Raw genomic sequence first — 11,027 nt, 5'->3', positions numbered from 1 at the left:
AAAACAAAATTAATTTCAGACTGAGGAAGTAAGGAAAATGCTATTAGATGACCCAATAAAATTAGAAAGATATTGTATTATGTAACTAAGTTATGTTATGAAAATGTCTAATTAAGGAATATAAGATCAATATTGCACAAATGTAACCATATACAAGTTCCAACATTTCCCATTAAACACCTCAGTGATGTTCTGACCCTAAAGTAGTAGGTACATTAAAAACATATTCAGGTTAGAATTATAAAATACTGTATTGATTTTTAAAAAGATACAGATTATTATAATTGATGACATTAAATTGGCCCTCCCAATTTTACCATCAATTGTGCAAGTTACTTTACTACATCATAGTTACAATTGTATAGTATTCTAACACTATTAAATAATATTATACACTTTTTTAGTAGATACACAAAATAAAAATATTAAAGTCATTGTTTTTCATGCTTAATATCCTTTTATCATGTTTCTCTGAAGTCATTTTTAAAGATATCATTATATACTACTTCAGACTTTTGTTACAAATGTCCCAATATCATGCTGTTTATTCAAACTTTTGTCTTTTTATAATTCAAAATCATTCATTTTAATCATATTTCTTTGCACAAGATAAATACATGAACCATGAATAAATATTTATCCACTCAAACTTTCTAAATCATAAATTATAAGAGCAAATATTTTAATAATTCATTATTCAGCAAACACAAATAGTGTGAGTAGTCTTTTCAATTTACTATTCTCTGTCCATTGGATGCAGAGAACTCTAAAGATTGACAACTAACTCTCATGAATTTACATTAGAAGGAAAAAAGTCCAAAAACAAACACAAATACATTTATATAGTAAAGTACTGCAGATCAGGAAAAGAGTATATGCGGGAATAATGTAAGAAATAATGTTTCAAAGGAAAATCAGGTTAGGGGAAGACAAGTCAAAATGATACGTTTTATTACAACATGGATTGTACTTAGGATAGCACAGCCATAGCTGAATGATTGAAAAATAAATTAGAAAAATAAATTATTGAAAAACAGGGAAAAAGTTAAATAAGTGGTCTGATCATATCATGCCACTACTTAAAACTTTTGGTAGCTTTGGAGTTGTTCATAGAATGAAAACGCTGATGCTCTTGCTTGGCCTACAGCCAAGATCTTAATAATTACCTGCCCCTCTCCCTGTTATCTAATCTCTCTAATTATTAGATATCTTGTAGAGCCATGAGTCCTGGTTTCAATTTCTTGTACAACCTCACCCTTATTCTCTATTACTAACTAACTCCTACATCCATTTTATATCTAAAATCAAAGTTACATTTATTAGAAAGACCCTCTCTGCAGCCCCTTTTCCTACACACAACTAGAACAGTGCCTACTTTCCAAACCTTACTATAATATTCTCTTATAGCACTTAAGTGTGATAAGTTAATCATATATTGGTTTTATTTAATCAATTCTTGTCTCTCCAAATGATATGTTAGCTCTGTGATGAAAAGAACATATCCTATGCTTTCTTTTGTCCTGGTTTGTCTATTGAAATGGTAGAATACAAAATATATTTGTTGGATCAATTAATCATTTGGAATGATTCTCCCTCAGGCAAAAAGTGGCTACTTGTTTAACTGCATTCAGTATGTGATAGATCTTTCAGCAGTTTTTAAAATATCACTTTTATTCCTCAAAACTTATGTCTGTCATATAGAAGATAATTATGTCTGATATGAAATAGTTCAAATGTTTTTAAATAAATGAAATAATATTTGGATATTAAATATAAAGGACTTCCACTGCTACAATGAAAAAAAGTACCTGGCATTGGACTTGATTTCTAAGTGTTCATAAGTGGAAAACGATGCTAATAGTATAAAGCAAGAGTTTTTATCCACTAGAAAACTTTAGTGTAGGATTGTGGTCACTTAGGCAAAATTAACAAAGAAAGCCTTATCTTCATCCTGATTTCTTCTGACAATTTCTGTACCAGGTGCAGTGAGAGAAATCATAAACAGTACACAGTAATTGAAGAGAAAGAGAAGACATCAGAAAGGATAAAGTGGCTGAAATTTGTGAGGCAAGTGCCTCTTCTCTAGAAGAGGGCCCTAAACTCAAGAGTAAAGAAATATTATTAGAAATCTTCTGGATGCTTCTTGAATATTAAACCATATAACCATAGAGGAGAAATTTAAAAGCTGGAAAATGAGTCCACATAACCTCCATAATTTCACAGATTCTCCTGGGTTAGAAGAGAGTTGAATTTTGAGAAGCTGGGGAGAAGAGACTTTATACAATGCTAGAAGCATGTGGAATGAACACAGTGAAGGACATACCTTAATAGTAAGCTAAACCTGCCCAAAGCAAAGGCTTATCTAGGTATACAAATACAGTCCTTAAAACCAGCTTAGAGACTTGAGCCAGCTCAAATGAGCAAACTTGATGATATATCAGAGATTATCCAGACTGGAGAGCAAAAAAAAAAAAAAAAAAAAAATAGAACTCAAAAGAAAAAGAAAATTATCTGATTTTCAAAGATCTGTAGGATAGAATCAAGCATAATAACACACACACACACACACACACACACTCACAATTTACATTACACCAGGAGAAAAGACGAAAAAGAATATTACAGAAAATAATGGATGAAAACATCTAACATTTGATGAAAAGTATAAATCTACATATAAGATTTTTCAACAATATGAACACAAAGAAAGGAGAGGAAAGGAGACTATGTGAGGTCTTTTTATATTGTTGGAATTGAAATCAAGGTGGTAATACTTCAAAGTACATTGCAACCTAAAAAGTTAATTGTAATCTCCAGAAATGAAAACTCACAAAAAGGTAGTTATGGAAGAATAAAAGGGGAAAGACAGAGCTATAAAACAATGGATAAATTGTCAAAGTAAATAAATAAGTAAATAGCCGTACAACTCCAAACTGTATATCAGAAACAATTTAGGTTCAAAGAAACATAAAACTTGAAAGTAAAGTGAGGGAAAAAATATGCCATGTTTATGGTAACCGGGAGACACCAGGAGTGACTATAGTTGTACTAGACAAAATTGACATTAAGAAAAAAAAAATGGTTCTGAGATGGCTGAATAGAGTGACCTGAACTCACCTCTGCCACAGAAAAAAACGAGGACAGTGAAGGGAAGGCATTTTGAGGTGAATGAACATCAATACACAAAACATTCAAAGGATCTCAAGTAGCTTCTACCAAAGATGACCTTCTCCATTGCTTATTATAGTTAGACTGTCAAAAGTATAAGAAAAATAATTGCAAACCGAACAAAGGAAAACTGTCACATTTAAGGAAATGCCAATTAAACTAACAGCAGACTTCTTAGAAAAAACTTCACAGGCTAGAAAAAATATGATGATATATTCAAATCTATCTCTTAGAAATGAAGGAAGAAATAGTATTTCCAAGACAAGCAAAGCTGGAGAATTCATCAATATCAGAATGGCCCTAACTGAAATTCAGAAGGAAGTCCTATACTAGACACAAAAGAATGACAACTACCATCGCAATAAAGGAAAAAAAAAAACACTAAAATTCAGTACACAAAAAGAGAAAGAGAAAAGAATCAAGCCTATCATGAAGAAACCTACCAAACCACAAAGATAAAAGATAAAATAGGTCTTGTGAAAAGGAAAAAAAGAATATAGCAAAGTGTCAGAAAACAGCACAATTACAGGAAGACGTTTATACCTTATACCATCAATAATTGATCTTGAATATCAATGTATTAAATTCATCAACTAAAATTATAGACTGACAAAATGGGTGAAAAAATAAGACCCAACTAATATTATCATAACAAATTCACTTCACTTATAAAGATACACATAGGCTAAAAGTGAAGGGTTGGAAAAAGATACAAAAAACATATACAAACAGTGAGGAGGAGTGTATTCATATCAGGTAAAGCAGATTTTAAATCAAAACCTATAAAAGGAGACAAAAGGTCATTGTACATGGATTAAGAGATCAATTCATCAAAATATAACAATTGTGGATACATGGACACCAGAAACAAACCATCTAAATATATCATTGGTTCTAAATGACGGATATTACTGTTTGAATAGGAGGTGTCCCCTAAAAGCTCATGTGTGAGTCAATGCAAGATTTAGAGGACAAAGTATTGGGTTATAAAAGACTTAACCCAAGCAATCCCCTGATAGGATTTATTGAGCAGAAAATGAAGGTGGGTAGGGTGTGGCTGGAGGAGGTTGATCATTGCAGGCATGCCTCTGGGGTATATATTATGTCTATGCCGGGTGGAGTCTCTTTCTGTTACCTGATCAATATATGAGCCACCATCCTCCACTATACTCTTTCACCATTATGTTCTGCCTTACCTCAAGCCCTGAGGAATGGAGTCCACTGTCTATAGATTGAGACCTCAGAAACTATAGTCCCACAATATACTTGTCCTCCTCCACAATTGTTCTAGTCAGGTTTTTTAGTTAGAGCAGTAGAAAGCTAACTAACCCAGAGGAATAGACACAAATGCAATAATTGTTGAATCTCCCTATATTCCAGCACAGCAAGGGATCAGTAAACTGACTGGAGGGGTGAACCCACTGGGAAACTAAACATCTGAAGAAATATTTAGAAATACATGAATGGATAAAAATAATGTGGCATTTATACACAATGGAGTATTACGCAGCACTAAAAAATGACAAAATCATGAAATTTGTGGGGAAATGGATGGCATGAGGCAGATTATGCTAAGTGAAACTAGCCAATCCCTAAAAAACAAATGCCAAATGTCTTCTTTGATATAATGAGAGCAACTAAGAACAGAGCAGTGAGGAAGAGCAGGAGGAAAAGATATACATTCAACAGAGACATGATGTGGGAGGGAAAGGGAGAGAAAAGGGAAATTGCATGGAAATGGAAGGAGACCCTCATTGTTAAACAAAATTACATATAAGAGGTTGTGAGGGGAATGGGAAAAAAAAACAAGGGAGAGAAATGAATTACAGTAGATGGGGTAGAGGGAGAAGATGGGAGGGGAGGGGAGGGGGGATAGTAGGGGATAGGAAAGGTAGCAGAATACAACAGTTACTAATATGGCATTATGTAAAAATGTGGATGTGTAACTGATGTGATTCGGCAATCTGTATTTGGGGTAAAAATGGGAGTTCATAACCCACTTCAATCTAATGTATGAAATATGATATGTCAAGAGCTTTGTAATGTTTTGAAAAACCAATAAAAAAATAAAAATAAAAAATAAAATAAAAATAAAAAAAGAAATAAAGACAAAAGACCACAGAAAAATATATTTGTTTCAAAATCAGGGGCCTCATGGGTGTTTCAGACTTGATGTGTCTGATTCCTCTAACAGGGAAAAAACCTGGAATGCTTTATTTAAAGGGAAGCCCATCAGAAGGATTTATAGGCAGGTGGAGTTCTTCAAGACAGACAAAGTCAGCAGGAACAGGCTAATTGGGGCTGATATATTTGCACAGATACCTTCCTCTTGCTCTGGACAGCTGGCTCCTCAAGGCTGTAGCACACCCATATTTCTTTTACCCCAGGACAGCAGGGAATTCAAAGCTAGGTAACCCATAAATCCCATGCCATGCATGGAATCTACCTCATTAACCACAACCACTTGCAAATGGGCATGTCACACTGATGTACTAAGAGAAACTCAAAAGGGCAGTGTAGCTGTCCAAGACCAATGAGTTCCAAACAATGATTCATTTGTGACTCCCAACAGTTGATGGTTCAACACTCCACTTACATCAATAGAAAGATTGTCCAGACAGAAAATTTACAAACATACCTTAGACTTAAACCATACTATGTAGCAAATGGATTTATTAGTCATCTACAAAGCATTTCATTCAACAGAAGCAGGATACACTTTCTTGTCATCTACACATAGCAAAATCTCCTATAGATCATGTTAGGTCACAAATCAAGTCTCAATAAGTTTTAATTGAATTATATCATGTATCTACACAGATCATGAGAACACAAAGCTAGAAATAAGGGGAACAAGGAAAATAAATATCTACATGACAAACTCCACTCAGTAATAAAACAAACTCAAGATTAATAAAAATTCAAAAATCATAAAGATTCAAGTAGAAATAAAATCAAAACAAAAAAAATTACAAAACATCATTGAAACAAAAAAATATAGGTTTTTGAAAAGATAAACAAATTGGCAAACCTTTAGCTAAACTAACCAAGAAAAAAAATGAGAACTAAAAAAGTCTTTCATTGAAGAAAAGTCCACGACCTGATTACCTTGCAAGCCGAATTCTACAAACATTTAAAGAACTAATTTAAATTCTTTATAAATTATTATAAAAAACTGAAAAAAAAACAGAATTCTGCTGCAGTTCTTTTTAATAAGGCCTGGATTACCTTGATAACCACACTCAAGGCACATCCACAACAAGAAAGCATTTTACAAACTAATATACCAGATGGACATTGATGCAAAAAAAATTTCAGGAAATGCCTAGCAAGCTAAATCCAGTGGCACACCAGACAGATCATATAACATAATTGGGTGCAATTTATCTCAGTGATATGAGGATGGTTTTACATTTGAAAATCAATAAATGATACAACACATCAAAAAAAATGAAGAACAAAATTTTAACATCATCTCAACAGATACAGCAAAAGCACTTGATAATATTGGACATCTCTTCATAAAAATAATTGCCAATAAGTTATTTTTAGAAATAGCATGCTTCAAAATACTAAACTCTTTACATGGTACACCCATAACCAATATAGCATGCTGAATGGTGAAAAACTGCAATAAATTTTTCTAAGATCTGGAACAATATAAGGATGTCCACTTTCATCATTCATATCCAATATAGAACTGGAATTCTTAACAAGAACAATTAAGCAGGAGAAAGAAATAAAAAGTATCCAAATTGGAAAGAAAAAAGTCAAATTACCCACATTTGTATATGACATGATTTTATACATAGAATACCTAAATAATCCATCAAAAATCTGTCAGAACTGATGATTAAGAAATTAAGTAAGGTTACCAGATACAAAAACAGATTTTTTTATACAAAAATATTCAACTTATTTGAAAAAAATTCAAAATATCAACAACATTTTAAAAAGCTAAAAATAAATACATAAAGTATTCAGGAGTGAATCAAGGAAGTAAAAGAGCACTCCAATGAAAACTAGTATATTAATGAAATAAATTTTACAGGGCATGAAAATACATCCCATGTTCATGGACTGGAATAATTAATATTACTAATATGACCATATTGTTGAAAAAAATAATGAAAGTCTTTGGAGAAATAAAAAGAAACATAAAATTAATATTTAGACCCACACACACACAAAAAAATCCTGAATAGACAAAGAAATCCAGAGTAAAGTACAGCAAGGACAACAACAATAAAACTTGGAGGTATCACAATGCTGCAAAGCTACAATAAACATCATGGTATTGATATAAAGACAAATATACATACCAAGGGAACAGAAGAGGACCCAGAAATAAATCCACAAACACACAAAAAAATTTGACAAGCTCACTAATAACACACATTGGAGAAAGACAATCTATCAATAAAAACACTGACATAAGTGGATATATTATACATAAATATATATATGGAAGAATGAAACTAGATCAATACCCCATATCTTAAAAGGATCAAAGATCTAAATGTAAGACATAAAACTATGAAATTAATATAAGAACTCAGAGGGTAAACATTTTGGGACTTTGGTATGGATGAAGATTTTTGGAATTGGCAATGAAAGTTAAATCTTGACAACTGAGAGTGTATCAAACTAAGATGCTTCTGCAGGGCAAAGGACGTAATCAATAGCAGTAAGACAGAACCTGGAGAATGAAGGAAAATACCTCCAGACTATTAATTTGAGAAGGAATTAATACCAAGAAAATATAAATAATTAAAAGACTCAAGAACAAATAAATAATCCAATTTAAAAATGAGCAAAAGAAAATGAGCAATCATCAAAAGAAGATATATAAATGACAAATGAGCATATGAAAAATGCTTAATATCACAGTCAAAAGGGAAATGCAAATTAAAACCACAAGGAGATATCACTTTACTCTGGTTAGAATGACTACTATCAAAAAGAGAAAGGATGTGGAGAAAGGTGAACAATTATTTATGATTGGCAGGAATGTAAATTAGTATAGCTATTATTGAAAACAGCATGAAAATTCCTTTAAAAACTAAAAAAGAAGAGCTGCCATATATTCTAGCAATCCACTCTATTTGGATATATATACGAAGGAAATACAATCTTTACATCCAGAAAGTACCTCTACTCCCATGTTTATTGCATCAATTAAGGTGTCCATTCACAGATGAATGGATAAAGAAAATGGGGTATGCATGTAAAATGGAATATTATTCAGCCACTTAAAGGATAAAATCCTTTCATTTGCAGCAGCATAGGTGAAGCTGGAAGTCATTATATGAAGTTGTAATGGCTTAGATATGAGGTATCTCCCAAAAGCTCATGTGAAGCAATGCAAGAATATTCAGAGGTGAAATGATCAGATTATGAGAGTTATAACATAATTTGTCAATTAATACTCTGATACGCATTAACTGGGTGGGAACTGTAGGCAGGTAGGATGTGGTCAGAGCAGAGAGTCCCTTTGGAGTATGTATTTTGACCCAGGTGAGCAGAGCTCTCTTTCGCAGCTTCCTGGTAGTCATGTTCTGAGCTGCTTTCCTCCTCCATGCCCTTCTGTCATGCTGTTCTGCCTAACATTGGCCACGAGCTATGGATTTGGCCATCCATGGACGGAGATTTCTGAAACCATGAACCTCAAATAAACTTTGCTTCCTCTTTGTTTTCTTGTCAAGTCTTTTGGTCATAATGATGAAAGAGGACTAAAACAAAAGTGAAATAAGCCAGATTCAGAAATGCAAGTAACATGTTCTTACTCATCTGTGGGAGCTAAAAGGTTAATGTTGTAGAAGAATGGAGTGGAACAGTATTCCCTAGAGACTGGGAAAGGCAGAAGAGATAGGGATGGGAAGAGGTAGATAAGTGGCATCAAAGCACACTCAAGAGGAATTGGTTCTGATGCTCTATGGCATAGAGTACAACTACTGTCTGCATCAATCTGTAACATATTTCAAAATAATTCAAGAGTATGAAACTTCCCAACACACAGAAAATATTAACATTTGAGAAATGGAAGTGCTTATTATTTTGATTTGTTCATTATACAACATATATAAGTATCTAGTTTCAGGACTGAATCACATAAATATGTACAAATATTATATCCTGTATATCTGTATATAAAAAATTCCCAGCTACTCCATATTTATAAAAATATGATATTCTCTAAGGTTTTACTTTGAATAAAACTGGTATTTCTATTTTTTAAAGACAGAAAATAGCTGTTAAAACAAATAATTGTACTAAAAACAGAGAAAAAAAATTGTGATAAGAGGGCAATGGGTCAATCCACTCAGGAGGTTGTTATAATCAGAAACTTAACACCTATCAACAAAGGCCAAAAGTATATGAAACAGAGTTCACAGAATTAACGCCCAACATAGTAGGAAACTTCAAAATCCTAATTTTAATAATGGACAAACAATATGCAGAAGGTCAGTAAAAAGCCTTGAATAACATGATAAGTCACCTAATACTGAAGTCATATAGAACACTCCAAAGAAAAGGCATAGAAAAGAAGAATACACATTGATATATTTTTAAAAATATTTATTTTTTAGTTGTAGTTGGACACAATACCTTTATTTTTTTATTTATTTTTATGTGGCGCTGAGTATCAAACCCAGGTCCTTGCACATGCTAGGCAAGTGCTCTACCACTGAGCCACAATCCCAGCCCAGAATATACATTGATATTAATTGCACAAAGAACACTGCACGGATAGGCTATATGCTAGACTACAAACAGGTCTCACTAAATTTAAATGGACTGAAAATGAAGAAAGTATATTATCCAATGATAATGTAATAAAATTAGAAATAAATGACAGAAGGAAAATGGGGAAATTCACAAATTTGTGGAAATTAAACCATATGCTTCTAAATAAGCATTAAATCCAAAAACATAAAAAGTGAAGATTGGAAAATATCTACAGATACATGGAAAATAAAAGTACAACATATAAGAACATATGGAATATAGTTAAAGCAATGGTTAGAATGGAGTTTACACAATGTAAATGCCCACATTGAGAAAGAAAAAAATCTCATATTAATAAGCTAACATTCTACCCCAAGAAACTCTAAAAGAAAAATTAAACTAATTAAACTATAAAGAGGAATAAGTTAATAAATATTAGAGTAAACAATAAAATATATAACAAAAAAGTTATAGAGAAAATAAAGCAAAATGTTGACTATTTGAAAAATCAACAAAATTAAGAAATATAATAGGCTTACTTAAAAAAAATGAAGACTAAAATCAGGAATGAATAAGGAAAAATCACTAGCAACCATGCAGAAATGAAAGAGTTGATAAAGGGACACTATAGATAAACATATGCTAATAAGCTAACTTTAAGAAGAAATAGATCATCTGGATAGGAGTATAAGAAGCAAATAGATAGAAATTTTAATATGAAAATATCCAGCAACATTAAAATACCTAGGTCTAAATGAACAGACAAATTCTGCTTAATATTTTAAGAATTAATGCCAGCCCTATAAAAATTCACTGCAAAAAAATAAGAGGGCTGGGGATATGGCTCAAGCGGTAGCGCGCTCGCCTGGCATGCATGCGGCCCGGTTTGATCCTCAGCACCACATACCAACAAGGATGTTGTGTCCGCCGAGAACTAGAAAATAAATATTAAAAGTTCTCTCTCTCTCTCTCCTCTTTCACTCTTTCTTAAAAAAAAAATAAGAAGTGTAAGGAAATGAATCTGGAAATATATGTAAACCATTATATACCCTAACAAAGTAGGATTTATACCCGGTGTACAAAGAAGTTTCAATATATGAAATGCAGTCAATGTAAAATGCCATGTTAAT

The sequence above is a fragment of the Ictidomys tridecemlineatus genome, chromosome 11, assembly GCF_052094955.1.
Source record: "Ictidomys tridecemlineatus isolate mIctTri1 chromosome 11, mIctTri1.hap1, whole genome shotgun sequence".
In the NCBI taxonomy this organism is placed as follows: Eukaryota; Metazoa; Chordata; class Mammalia; order Rodentia; family Sciuridae; genus Ictidomys; species Ictidomys tridecemlineatus.
Note: the sequence above shows the minus strand (reverse complement) of the source record.